General features: G+C 45.7%; 13 non-coding genes and 2 pseudogenes across 13 annotated transcripts; all 15 read left to right on the forward strand.

Annotated features, from left to right (window-relative positions):
* Positions 1 to 366: 366 nt before the first annotated feature.
* Positions 367 to 485, forward strand: LOC115549736 (5S ribosomal RNA). The gene has a single exon (XR_003977847.1). It is a non-coding gene; the product is annotated as a 5S ribosomal RNA (ribosomal RNA).
* Positions 486 to 906: 421 nt separating this feature from the next.
* LOC115549722 (5S ribosomal RNA) lies at positions 907 to 1,025 on the forward strand. Its single transcript, XR_003977834.1, has one exon. It is a non-coding gene; the product is annotated as a 5S ribosomal RNA (ribosomal RNA).
* A 420-nt stretch (positions 1,026 to 1,445) lies between these two features.
* LOC115549723 (5S ribosomal RNA) lies at positions 1,446 to 1,564 on the forward strand. The gene has a single exon (XR_003977835.1). It is a non-coding gene; the product is annotated as a 5S ribosomal RNA (ribosomal RNA).
* A 421-nt stretch (positions 1,565 to 1,985) lies between these two features.
* LOC115549724 (5S ribosomal RNA) lies at positions 1,986 to 2,104 on the forward strand. Its single transcript, XR_003977836.1, has one exon. It is a non-coding gene; the product is annotated as a 5S ribosomal RNA (ribosomal RNA).
* Positions 2,105 to 2,525: 421 nt separating this feature from the next.
* Positions 2,526 to 2,644, forward strand: LOC115549725 (5S ribosomal RNA). Its single transcript, XR_003977837.1, has one exon. It is a non-coding gene; the product is annotated as a 5S ribosomal RNA (ribosomal RNA).
* Positions 2,645 to 3,066: 422 nt separating this feature from the next.
* LOC115549726 (5S ribosomal RNA) lies at positions 3,067 to 3,185 on the forward strand. The gene has a single exon (XR_003977838.1). It is a non-coding gene; the product is annotated as a 5S ribosomal RNA (ribosomal RNA).
* Positions 3,186 to 3,606: 421 nt separating this feature from the next.
* On the forward strand, positions 3,607 to 3,725 carry LOC115549688 (uncharacterized; annotated as a pseudogene).
* Positions 3,726 to 4,146: 421 nt separating this feature from the next.
* Positions 4,147 to 4,265, forward strand: LOC115549727 (5S ribosomal RNA). Its single transcript, XR_003977839.1, has one exon. It is a non-coding gene; the product is annotated as a 5S ribosomal RNA (ribosomal RNA).
* Positions 4,266 to 4,686: 421 nt separating this feature from the next.
* On the forward strand, positions 4,687 to 4,805 carry LOC115549741 (5S ribosomal RNA). The gene has a single exon (XR_003977852.1). It is a non-coding gene; the product is annotated as a 5S ribosomal RNA (ribosomal RNA).
* Positions 4,806 to 5,226: 421 nt separating this feature from the next.
* Positions 5,227 to 5,346, forward strand: LOC115549751 (5S ribosomal RNA). The gene has a single exon (XR_003977861.1). It is a non-coding gene; the product is annotated as a 5S ribosomal RNA (ribosomal RNA).
* Positions 5,347 to 5,917: 571 nt separating this feature from the next.
* Positions 5,918 to 6,036, forward strand: LOC115549752 (5S ribosomal RNA). Its single transcript, XR_003977862.1, has one exon. It is a non-coding gene; the product is annotated as a 5S ribosomal RNA (ribosomal RNA).
* A 411-nt stretch (positions 6,037 to 6,447) lies between these two features.
* On the forward strand, positions 6,448 to 6,566 carry LOC115549731 (5S ribosomal RNA). Its single transcript, XR_003977842.1, has one exon. It is a non-coding gene; the product is annotated as a 5S ribosomal RNA (ribosomal RNA).
* Positions 6,567 to 6,987: 421 nt separating this feature from the next.
* On the forward strand, positions 6,988 to 7,106 carry LOC115549761 (uncharacterized; annotated as a pseudogene).
* Positions 7,107 to 7,525: 419 nt separating this feature from the next.
* On the forward strand, positions 7,526 to 7,644 carry LOC115549743 (5S ribosomal RNA). Its single transcript, XR_003977854.1, has one exon. It is a non-coding gene; the product is annotated as a 5S ribosomal RNA (ribosomal RNA).
* Positions 7,645 to 8,065: 421 nt separating this feature from the next.
* LOC115549735 (5S ribosomal RNA) lies at positions 8,066 to 8,184 on the forward strand. The gene has a single exon (XR_003977846.1). It is a non-coding gene; the product is annotated as a 5S ribosomal RNA (ribosomal RNA).
* The last annotated feature ends 4,866 nt before the right edge of the window (positions 8,185 to 13,050 follow it).

The following is a 13,050-nucleotide window of genomic DNA, read 5'->3' on the forward strand; positions in this document are numbered from 1 at the left end:
TTAGCGCCCACTGTTTTGGAGAATTTAAGCAACATACAGACTCTGACGACGTCTCCTCAAACTCTATTTGTGAAACATGTGGACAGTGTAGTGACGTAGCAGAGAGCTGCAATGACGGCGGTCCACCTTAGTCCATCCCAGGTTTTGCAACGCTACGTTTCTTCAAAAGATCACGCAAACGATGACGCCCAAGCAGTGTAATGCATTGCGTTCAAATATGTAACTCTGAGTCTGGAATAACGTATTCATTCATTCATTATGGATCTAATCATTGTTTCTGTACAAGTCCCGTCTCTGGCCACGGCAGCGCTCTCACTCCTTACGTCCTCCCCCTGTATAAAAGCTAATATGGTCAAGTCTATAAATGCTTACGGCCATACCACCTTAGGCACGTCCGATCTCGTCTGATCTCGGAAGCTAAGCAGGGTCGGGCCTGGTTAGTACTTGGATGGGTGACCGCCTGGGAATACCAGGTGCTGTAAGCATTATACTTTTTCAACTCGAGCTCATTGGATGCAATGGCCTACCGTGCGCTGATCTTTAGCGCCCACTGTTTTGGAGAATTTAAGCAACATACAGACTCTGACGACGTCTCCTCAAACTCTATTTGTGAAACATGTGGACAGTGTAGTGACGTAGCAGAGAGCTGCAATGACGGCGGTCCACCTTAGTCCATCCCAGGTTTTGCAACGCTACGTTTCTTCAAAAGATCACGCAAACGATGACGCCCAAGCAGTGTAATGCATTGCGTTCAAATATGTAACTCTGAGTCTGGAATAACGTATTCATTCATTCATTATGGATCTAATCATTGTTTCTGTACAAGTCCCGTCTCTGGCCACGGCAGCGCTCTCACTCCTTACGTCCTCCCCCTGTATAAAAGCTAATATGGTCAAGTCTATAATTGCTTACGGCCATACCACCTTAGGCACGCCCGATCTCGTCTGATCTCGGAAGCTAAGCAGGGTCGGGCCTGGTTAGTACTTGGATGGGTGACCGCCTGGGAATACCAGGTGCTGTAAGCATTATACTTTTTCAACTCGAGCTCATTGGATGCAATGGCCTACCGTGCGCTGATCTTTAGCGCCCACTGTTTTGGAGAATTTAAGCAACATACAGACTCTGACGACGTCTCCTCAAACTCTTTTTGTGAAACATGTGGACAGTGTAGTGACGTAGCAGAGAGCTGCAATGACGGCGGTCCACCTTAGTCCATCCCAGGTTTTGCAACGCTACGTTTCTTCAAAAGATCACGCAAACGATGACGCCCAAGCAGTGTAATGCATTGCGTTCAAATATGTAACTCTGAGTCTGGAATAACGTATTCATTCATTCATTATGGATCTAATCATTGTTTCTGTACAAGTCCCGTCTCTGGCCACGGCAGCGCTCTCACTCCTTACGTCCTCCCCTGTATAAAAGCTAATATGGTCAAGTCTATAATTGCTTACGGCCATACCACCTTAGGCACGCCCGATCTCGTCTGATCTCGGAAGCTAAGCAGGGTCGGGCCTGGTTAGTACTTGGATGGGTGACCGCCTGGGAATACCAGGTGCTGTAAGCATTATACTTTTTCAACTCAAGCTCATTGGATGCAATGGCCTACCGTGCGCTGATCTTTAGCGCCCACTGTTTTGGAGAATTTAAGCAACATACAGACTCTGACGACGTCTCCTCAAACTCTATTTGTGAAACATGTGGACAGTGTAGTGACGTAGCAGAGAGCTGCAATGACGGCGGTCCACCTTAGTCCATCCCAGGTTTTGCAACGCTACGTTTCTTCAAAAGATCACGCAAACGATGACGCCAAAGCAGTGTAATGCATTGCGTTCAAATATGTAACTCTGAGTCTGGAATAACGTATTCATTCATTCATTATGGATCTAATCATTGTTTCTGTACAAGTCCCGTCTCTGGCCACGGCAGCGCTCTCACTCCTTACGTCCTCCCCCTGTATAAAAGCTAATATGGTCAAGTCTATAAATGCTTACGGCCATACCACCTTAGGCACGCCCGATCTCGTCTGATCTCGGAAGCTAAGCAGGGTCGGGCCTGGTTAGTACTTGGATGGGTGACCGCCTGGGAATACCAGGTGCTGTAAGCATTATACTTTTTCAACTCGAGCTCATTGGATGCAATGGCCTACCGTGCGCTGATCTTTAGCGCCCACTGTTTTGGAGAATTTAAGCAACATACAGACTCTGACGACGTCTCCTCAAACTCTATTTGTGAAACATGTGGACAGTGTAGTGACGTAGCAGAGAGCTGCAATGACGGCGGTCCACCTTAGTCCATCCCAGGTTTTGCAACGCTACGTTTCTTCAAAAGATCACGCAAACGATGACGCCCAAGCAGTGTAATGCATTGCGTTCAAATATGTAACTCTGAGTCTGGAATAACGTATTCATTCATTCATTATGGATCTAATCATTGTTTCTGTACAAGTCCCGTCTCTGGCCACGGCAGCGCTCTCACTCCTTACGTCCTCCCCCTGTATAAAAGCTAATATGGTCAAGTCTATAATTGCTTACGGCCATACCACCTTAGGCACGCCCGATCTCGTCTGATCTCGGAAGCTAAGCAGGGTCGGGCCTGGTTAGTACTTGGATGGGTGACCGCCTGGGAATACCAGGTGCTGTAAGCATTATACTTTTTCAACTCGAGCTCATTGGATGCAATGGCCTACCGTGCGCTGATCTTTAGCGCCCACTGTTTTGGAGAATTTAAGCAACATACAGACTCTGACGACGTCTCCTCAAACTCTATTTGTGAAACATGTGGACAGTGTAGTGACGTAGCAGAGAGCTGCAATGACGGCGGTCCACCTTAGTCCATCCCAGGTTTTGCAACGCTACAGTTTCTTCAAAAGATCACGCAAACGATGACGCCAAAGCAGTGTAATGCATTGCGTTCAAATATGTAACTCTGAGTCTGGAATAACGTATTCATTCATTCATTATGGATCTAATCATTGTTTCTGTACAAGTCCCGTCTCTGGCCACGGCAGCGCTCTCACTCCTTACGTCCTCCCCCTGTATAAAAGCTAATATGGTCAAGTCTATAAATGCTTACGGCCATACCACCTTAGGCACGCCCGATCTCGTCTGATCTCGGAAGCTAAGCAGGGTCGGGCCTGGTTAGTACTTGGATGGGTGACCGCCTGGGAATACCAGGTGCTGTAAGCATTATACTATTTCAACTCGAGCTCATTGGATGCAATGGCCTACCGTGCGCTGATCTTTAGCGCCCACTGTTTTGGAGAATTTAAGCAACATACAGTCTCTGACGACGTCTCCTCAAACTCTATTTGTGAAACATGTGGACAGTGTAGTGACGTAGCAGAGAGCTGCAATGACGGCGGTCCACCGTAGTCCATCCCAGGTTTTGCAACGCTACGTTTCTTCAAAAGATCACGCAAACGATGACGCCAAAGCAGTGTAATGCATTGCGTTCAAATATGTAACTCTGAGTCTGGAATAACGTATTCATTCCTTCCTTATGGATCTAATCATTGTTTCTGTACAAGTCCCGTCTCTGGCCACGGCAGCGCTCTCACTCCTTACGTCTTCCCCCTGTATAAAAGCTAATATGGCCAAGTCTATAAATGGTTACGGCCATACCACCTTAGGCACGCCAGATCTAGTCTGATCTCGGAAGCTAAGCAGGGTCGGGCCTGGTTAGTACTTGGATGGGTGACCGCCTGGGAATACCAGGTGCTGTAAGCATTATACTTTTTCAACTCGAGCTCATTGGATGCAATGGCCTACCGTGCGCTGATCTTTAGCGCCCACTGTTTTGGAGAATTTAAGCAACATACAGACTCTGACGACGTCTCCTCAAACTCTATTTGTGAAACATGTGGACAGTGTAGTGACGTAGCAGAGAGCTGCAATGACGGCGGTCCACCTTAGTCCATCCCAGGTTTTGCAACGCCACGTTTCTTCAAAAGATCACGCAAACGATGACGCCAAAGCAGTGTAATGCATTGCGTTCAAATATGTAACTCTGAGTCTGGAATAACGTATTCATTCATTCATTATGGATCTAATCATTGTTTCTGTACAAGTCCCGTCTCTGGCCACGGCAGCGCTCTCACTCCTTACGTCCTCCCCCTGTATAAAAGCTAATATGGTCAAGTCTATAAATGCTTACGGCCATACCACCTTAGGCACGCCCGATCTCGTCTGATCTCGGAAGCTAAGCAGGGTCGGGCCTGGTTAGTACTTGGATGGGTGACCGCCTGGGAATACCAGGTGCTGTAAGCATTATACTTTTTCAACTCGAGCTCATTGGATGCAATGGCCTACCGTGCGCTGATCTTTAGCGCCCACTGTTTTGGAGAATTTAAGCAACATACAGACTCTGACGACGTCTCCTCAAACTCTATTTGTGAAACATGTGGACAGTGTAGTGACGTAGCAGAGAGCTGCAATGACGGCGGTCCACCTTAGTCCATCCCAGGTTTTGCAACGCCACGTTTCTTCAAAAGATCACGCAAACGATGACGCCAAAGCAGTGTAATGCATTGCGTTCAAATATGTAACTCTGAGTCTGGAATAATGTATTCATTCATTCATTATGGATCTAATCATTGTTTCTGTACAAGTCCCGTCTCTGGCCACGGCAGCGCTCTCACTCCTTACGTCCTCCCCCTGAATAAAAGCTAATATGGTCAAGTCTATAAATGCTTACGGCCATGCCACCATAGGCACGCCCGATCTCGTTTGATCTCGGAAGCTAAGCAGGGTCGGGCCTGGTTAGTACTTGGATGGGTGACCGCCTGGGAATACCAGGTGCTGTAAGCATTATACTTTTTCAACTCGAGCTCATTGGATGCAATGGCCTACCGTGCGCTGATCTTTAGCGCCCACTGTTTTGGAGAATTTAAGAAACAAACAGACTCTGACGACGTCTCCTCAAACTCTATTTGTGAAACATGTGGACAGTGTAGTGACGTAGCAGAGAGCTGCAATGACGGCGGTCCACCTTAGTCCATCCCAGGTTTTGCAACGCTACGTTTCTTCAAAAGATCACGCAAACGATGACGCCCAAGCAGTGTAATGCATTGCGTTCAAATATGTAATTCTGAGTCTGGAATAACGTATTCATTCATTCATTATAGATCTAATCATTGTTTCTGTACAAGTCCCGTCTCTGGCCACGGCAGCGCTCTCACTCCTTCCGTCCTCCCCCTGTATAAAAGCTAATATGGTCAAGTCTATAATTGCTTACGGCCATACCACCTTAGGCACGCCCGATCTCGTCTGATCTCGGAAGCTAAGCAGGGTCGGGCCTGGTTAGTACTTGGATGGGAGACCTCCTCGGAAGGCCAGGTTGCTGTAAGTAGTGACGGGAAATTGTAAAAAAATTGAAAACAATAAAAAGATTTAAAAAAAAAGGCACACCCGATTTCGTCTGATCTTGGAAGCTAAGCAGGGTCGGGCCTGGTTAGTACTTGGATGGGTGACCGCCTGGGAATACCAGGTGCTGTAAGCAATATACTTTTTCAACTCGAGCTCATTGGATGCAATGGCCTACCGTGCGCTGATCTAAAGCGCCCACTGTTTTGGAGAATTTAAGCAACATACAGACTCTGACGACGTCTCCTCAAACTTTTTTTGTGAAACATGTGGACAGTGTAGTGACGTAGCAGAGAGCTGCAATGACGGCGGTCCACCTTAGTCCATCCCAGGTTTTGCAACGCTACGTTTCTTCAAAAGATCACGCAAACGATGACGCCCAAGCAGTGTAATGCATTGCGTTCAAATATGTAACTCTGAGTCTGGAATAACGTATTCATTCATTCATTATGGATCTAATCATTGTTTCTGTACAAGTCCCGTCTCTGGCCACGGCAGCGCTCTCACTCCTTACGTCCTCCTCCTGTATAAAAGCTAAAATGGTCAAGTCTATAATTGCTTATGGCCACACCACCTTCGGAACGCCCGATCTCGTCTGATCTCGGAAGCAAAGCAGGGTCGGGCCTGGTTAGTACTTGTATGGGTGACCGCCTGGGAATACCAGGTGCTGTAAGCATTATACTTTTTCAACTCGAGCTCATTGGATGCAATGGCCTACCGTGCGCTGATCTTTAGCGCCCACTGTTTTGGAGAATTTAAGCAACATACAGACTCTGACGACGTCTCCTCAAACTCTATTTGTGAAACATGTGGACAGTGTAGTGACGTAGCAGAGAGCTGCAATGACGGCGGTCCACCTTAGTCCATCCCAGGTTTTGCAACGCTACGTTTCTTCAAAAGATCACGCAAACGATGACCCCCAAGCAGTTTTTATGCATTGCGTTCAATTATGTAACTCTGAGTATGGAATAACGTATTCATTCATTCATTATGGATCTAATCATTGTTTCTGTACAAGTCCCGTCTCTGGCCACGGCAGCGCTCTCACTCCTCCTGTATAAAAGCTAATATGGTCAAGTCTATAATGGCTTACGGCCATACCACCTTAGGCACGCCCGATCTCGTCTGATCTCGGAAGCTAAGCAGGGACGGGCCTGGTTAGTACTTGGATGGGTGACCGCCTGGGAATACCAGGTGCTGTAAGCATTATACTTTTTCAACTCGAGCTCATTGGATGCAATGGCCTACCGTGCGCTGATCTTTAGCGCCCACTGTTTTGGAGAATTTAAGCAACATACAGACTCTGACGACATCTCCTCAAACTCTATTTGTGAAACATGTGGACAGTGTAGTGACGTAGCAGAGAGCTGCAATGACGGCGGTCCACCTTAGTCCATCCCAGGTTTTGCAACGCCACGTTTCTTCAAAAGATCACGCAAACGATGACGCCAAAGCAGTGTAATGCATTGCGTTCAAATATGTAACTCTGAGTCTGGAATAACGTATTCATTCCTTCCTTATGGATCTAATCATTGTTTCTGTACAAGTCCCGTCTCTGGCCACGGCAGCGCTCTCACTCCTTACGTCCTCCCCCTGTATAAAAGCTAATATGGTCAAGTCTATAAATGCTTTTGGCCATACCACCTTAGGCACGCCCGATCTCGTCTGATCTCGGAAGCTAAGCAGGGTCAGGCCTGGTTAGTACTTGGACGGGTGACCGCCTGGGAATACCAGGTGCTGTAAGCATTATACTTTTTCAACTCGAGCTCATTGGATGCAATGGCCTACCGTGCGCTGATCTTTAGCGCCCACTGTTTTGGAGAATTTAAGCAACATACAGACTCTGACGACGTCTCCTCAAACTCTATTTGTGAAACATGTGGACAGTGTAGTGACGTAGCAGAGAGCTGCAATGACGGCGGTCCACCTGAGTCCATCCCAGGTTTTGCAACGCTACGTTTCTTCAAAAGATCACGCAAACGATGACGCCCAAGCAGTGTAATGCATTGCGTTCAAATATGTAACTGAGTCTGGAATAACGTATTCATTCATTCATTATGGATCTAATCATTGTTTCTGTACAAGTCCCGTCTCTGGCCACGGCAGCGCTCTCACTCCTTACGTCCTCCTCCTGTATAAAAGCTAATATGGTCAAGACTATAATTGCTTACGGCCATACCACCTTAGGCACGGCCGATCTCGTCTGATCTCGGAAGCTAAGCAGGGACGGGCCTGGTTAGTACTTGGATGGGTGACCGCCTGGGAATACCAGGTGCTGTAAGCAATATACTTTTTCAACTCGAGCTCATTGGATGCAATGGCCTACCGTGCGCTGATCTTTAGCGCCCACTGTTTTGGAGAATTTAAGCAACATACAGACTCTGACGACGTCTCCTCAAACTCTATTTGTGAAACATGTGGACAGTGTAGTGACGTAGCAGAGAGCTGCAATGACGGCGGTCCACCTTAGTCCATCCCAGGTTTTGCAACGCTACGTTTCTTCAAAAGATCACGCAAACGATGACACCCAAGCAGTGTAATGCATTGCGTTCAAATATGTAACTCTGAGTCTGGAATAACGTATTCATTCATTCATTATGGATCTACTCATTGTTTCTGTACAAGTCCCGTCTCTGGCCACGGCAGCGCTCTCACTCCTTACGTCCTCCTCCTGTATAAAAGCTAATATGGTCAAGTCTATAATTGCTTACGGCCATACCACCTTAGGCACGCCCGATTTCGTCTGATCTCGGAAGCTAAGCAGGGTCGGGCCTGGTTAGTACTTGGATGGGTGACCGCCTGGGAATACCAGGTGCTGTAAGCAATATACTTTTTCAACTCGAGCTCATTGGATGCAATGGCCTACCGTGCGCTGATCTTTAGCGCCCACTGTTTTGGAGAATTTAAGCAACATACAGACACTGCCGACGTCTCCTCAAACTCTATTTGTGAAACATCTGGACAGTGTAGTGACGTAGCAGAGAGCTGCAATGACGGCGGTCCACCTTAGTCCATCCCAGGTTTTGCAACGCTACGTTTCTTCAAAAGATCACGCAAACAATGACGCCCAAGCAGTGTAATGCATTGCGTTCAAATATGTAACTCTGAGTCTGGAATACCGTATTCATTCATTCAATATGGATCTAATCATTGTTTCTGTACTAGTCCCGTCTTTGGCCACGGCAGCGCTCTCACTCCTCCTGTATAAAAGCTAATATGGTCAAGTCTATAATTGCTTACCGCCATACCACCTTAGGCACGCCCGATCTCGTCTGATCTCGTTCAGGTGCGCAAAGCAGGAAGTGAAGGAAGCAGGAAAAAGTTTGTTGGCAGAGTAGGCTGATACAGCAGCCTGGTGTTTTTTTCTTCTTGTTGATTTGTAGATTATATTCTTTTGACAAAATCGTAATTTAATTATAGTTCTAAATCTCCCCACAGCTTTTTTTGCTGTTTGGGGAGGCTTTCATTTGACGGATGGACCACATGGCAGCAGACAAAGGACCGGAGCAGACAATGCCTAGCAGTGGAGTTGGAGCACTGGAGGAAGAGGGAAGGAACGGGATTGAGAATCGGCCAGAAACGGGAGAAGGACGGCAGAAAGAGTACGGGAAAGAGCTGACAGTGGACGTTGAGGTGGAGGGAACAGCGGTGATTTCCATGATGGATATTCTGCGGGAAGTAGCAGTGCAATGTGGAGTGGTGAGCGGATGCCGTGTGAGAGGGGAAAAAAACTATGAAATCACCATGAAGGATGAGGTGGGAAAGCGCAAGCTCCTGGATGGCGTGCGTGTAAAAGGAGCCTTAGTGCATGGCAGGGAGATTGTGAACAGTGACATGGTGGTGTCATTTATTAACTTGCCTGTTTACATGGAAGATGCAACAATACTGGCAAGGCTGGAGGAGTGGGGTGTGCGGCCAATATCTGTCATCAAACGGCGCAAGTGGCCGGGGACGGAGATTGCGGACGGGACAAGATTTTTAAAAGTCCGCTTTAATGAGCAGGTACGATCACTCCCGTACTCAACCAAGTTAGAGACACTGAGAGGAGCGGAGTACTTTAGAGTGATACATGATCGACAGGTGCGGGTGTGCCGACTCTGCATCAAGCCAGGACACATCTTCAGGGAGTGCCCTGATTTCAAGTGCTTCAGGTGCCAGAAGACAGGGCATTATGCGCGGGAGTGTGAGGAACGGAACGCAGCGGCGAGAGAGGAGGAGAGAGGAGAACAAATGGAGGATAAAGACGGAGAGAGCGATGACGGAAGGGGAGCTGAAGAGGAGACGGGAGGTGAGAACGAGGAAGCGGAAAAAGAACTGGAATGGCGGTATAGATCTGACAGCGGCGACAGTGCTGAGAAGGACGGTGACGAACAGATGATGGAGCAGGGGGGAAAAGCGGAGGACGATGATGTGGCGGAGGATACAGACGATGAACGAGGGAGAGCAGAACAACCGGTGGAAAAAATAGATGAGGAGCAAAGACAGGAGGGCAGAGGACGAAAAGGAGGGAAGAAGACAAAAGAACTGGCCGCCAAAAGGAAAGCTGAGGAGGAGAAGACACGGGGAGTGAGAAGTAAAGGACCGCGGTCTGGCATGTGAGTCTTGCTTTGGTTTTTGGTTTAAATATTTTCTTTCTTTTAGCTCTCATGACCACAGTAACTTCTGTTAATGTGAATGGTTTAAGGGACAGAGGCAAACTGAGGTCACTTTTAAATATATATAGAAGTGACATCCTATGCATACAGGAGACAAATTGGGATGACGTAAAAGTTATAGAGGTAAAGGAGGTGTGGGGGGGGGAGATTTATTATAATAACGGGGCTAAGAACGCAAGAGGGGTGGCTATAATGATTAAAAAACATAGGGTAGATGAGATAAAAGAGATATATAAAGATAGGACAGGGAGGATAATAGTCATAGAGTTTAAGTATCAAAATGTGTTGTTTAGACTAATTAATATATATGTTCCGAATATAGAAATAGATAAAAGAATTATAATAGAGGAGCTGAAAGGGCTAGTGATTGGGAGATGTATAATAGTAGGGGATTTTAATACTAAATGTAGCAGGTTAGATATAGGGCAAGGTGTAGTGTTCAGATGGGAAAAGTCGAGGGAGAGCTTGTTAGACATGATGAAGGACAAGAATTTAGTAGATGTGTGGAGAAATGAGAATCCAGAGAGGAGGGAATTCACCAGGAGACAAATGAGGGATGGTGTACTGAAACAAAGCAGGATAGATTTGGTTTTAACACAGGGAGAGAACATAAAACATGTAGACAGAATAAGACATGAAATAAATGCACTGAGTGACCACGACGGGGTGAGATTCAGAATTAAAGTAGGGAGAGAGGAGATAGGGGGAGGGATGTGGATTTTGAATGCAGGTTATATTGAAGAGGATGAATATAAACAACAGATTAGGGAGTTATTAGATATGGAGAATGAGAAAATTAAAGAATATGTTGAAGAGAATAGGGCAGATACTCAGATTGGGGAGATATGGGAGAAAGTGAAGAATAAGATTAAATCAATAAGCATTTGGTACAGTAAGAAAAGAAAAGTGAAAATGATGAAGAAAGAGAAGGAGTTGAGGGAAAGACTGAGGGTAGAGCTGAGTAAAGCAGAGAATGAAGAAGGTTACAGCATGGAGAATTATATAGAGGTAAAGATGGAACTTCAGAGATATGAGGCAGAGAAATGTAGAGGAGCAATTTTACGGAGCAAAGCTAAATATGCGCTGGAGGGAGAAAGGTGCACAGCGTATTTTCTGGGCCTAGAAAAAAGCAAACAAAGCAGGACATATATACACGAAATCAGGAAAAAGGAGGGGGAGGTAGTAGCAGACTATGTGGCCATACTGGAGAGGGTGCAAGAGTTTTATGGGGAGTTATATCAGAGAGGTGGATTAGAGGAGGACAGTATAGTGGAGGTACTGGATAGTGTCGAAAGCAAGCTGAGTGTGGACGATAGTAAATGGTGTGACAGAGAGATAAGTAGGATGGAGGTGATGGAGGCGATAGAGGGGCTGAAAAGCGGGAAGAGTCCTGGGAGTGATGGGATAGGGATTGAATTTTATAAAGTATATAAGGAGCAGATGGCATCAATTTTAGTAGAGGTATTCAGGGAGACTGAGAAAACAGGGATAGTGCAGGGTAGGATGGTAGAAGGTGTGATTACCTTAGTTTTTAAGAAGAAAGGAAGTAAACTAGACTTGCAGAATTATAGGCCTATAAGTCTGCTAAATGTAGATTACAAAATTCTGGCCAAGGTGTTGGCTAACAGAATAAAACGAGTGATAGGGGATATAATCAAAACATCTCAAAGTTACAGTATACCAGGTAGGGATATAGCTGACACAATAGCGACAGTTAGGGATACAATAGAATTCATGAAGAGAGACGGAACAGGGGGAATAGTGTTAGCTATAGATTGGAATAAAGCATTTGATAGGGTGGAGCATGAGTTTTTATTTAGATTACTGGTGAGATTTGGATTTGGAGAGAGATTAGTGGGGTGGGTCAGGAGGTTGTACGAGGGTGCAAGGAGCTGTGTCAAAGTAAATGGAGTGCTGACTGACAGATTTTGTCTTGGGAGATCGATAAGGCAGGGATGTCCCCTATCGGCGTTGCTCTATGCCATTTCGGCAGAGCCCCTGGCCTTACTAATTAAAAACGACGCAAGAGTTCAGGGCATACAACTATCATCTGGGAGCATACATACAATAAATCAATATGCAGACGACACAACAATAACGGTGAGGGATGGGAACAGTGTGAAAAGGGTGCTAGAATTGGCAGAGATATATGGGAGAGCGTCGGGCGCTAGAATAAATAAAGAAAAATCAGAAATAATGTATATAGGTAACATAGAGAGAGAGGGAGTAGGTTTAAGGGTGCAGGATAGGTATATTAAAGTGTTGGGCATATATTTAGGTGTTGAAACTAAAGAGGCAACTGAGACAACATGGACAGGAGTTATCAACAAAATAAAAACTGTATGTGGGAGGTGGAAGGCAAGGAAGCTCAGGTTAAAGGGAAAGGTTACAGTGGTTAATAGTTTGCTACTATCAGGCTATGTGTATGTGTTGTCTGTATTAGAAATGCCAATATGGGTTAAGAACGACCTTAACAAAATTGTGTGTGATTTTATATGGGAGGGGAAAGGAGTTAAGATTGCACATGGGACACTGGTGGGAAAAAGGTGTGAAGGAGGGCTGAATTTATTAGATATAGAAACAAAAAAGACAGCATTAAGGATTAAAACGGTGAAGAAATATATTGTGGGAGGATATAAATATGGGTGGAAGGATTTTAAGGAGAAATATATGAATGATGTGGGTGGCATAGGACAGTATGTGTGGTACATGGGCCTAAAACAGTCAATGACGATAACCATACCAGAATTTTATAGGGAGGTCTTTGAAGCCTGGAGGAAATTCTTACCTAAGATGCAATATGAATGTGAGAGGATACTACCGTTGGTAAAACTGCCCCTGTTTTTAAACGAAAAAATTAAACACAATGGCAAAACATTATATGAGCCAAAATTCATAGAAGGAGGGATTAGACAAATAAAGGACATCATTTATGAGGTCATCCCAGGATTCTTAAGAAATAATTGCATATATGATCAGGTATGTGACCTGGAGGGGATGGATAATAGAGAGAAAATAAATAAAATATATGAAAA

The sequence above is a fragment of the Gadus morhua genome, chromosome 8, assembly GCF_902167405.1.
Source record: "Gadus morhua chromosome 8, gadMor3.0, whole genome shotgun sequence".
Taxonomy (NCBI): domain Eukaryota; kingdom Metazoa; phylum Chordata; class Actinopteri; order Gadiformes; family Gadidae; genus Gadus; species Gadus morhua.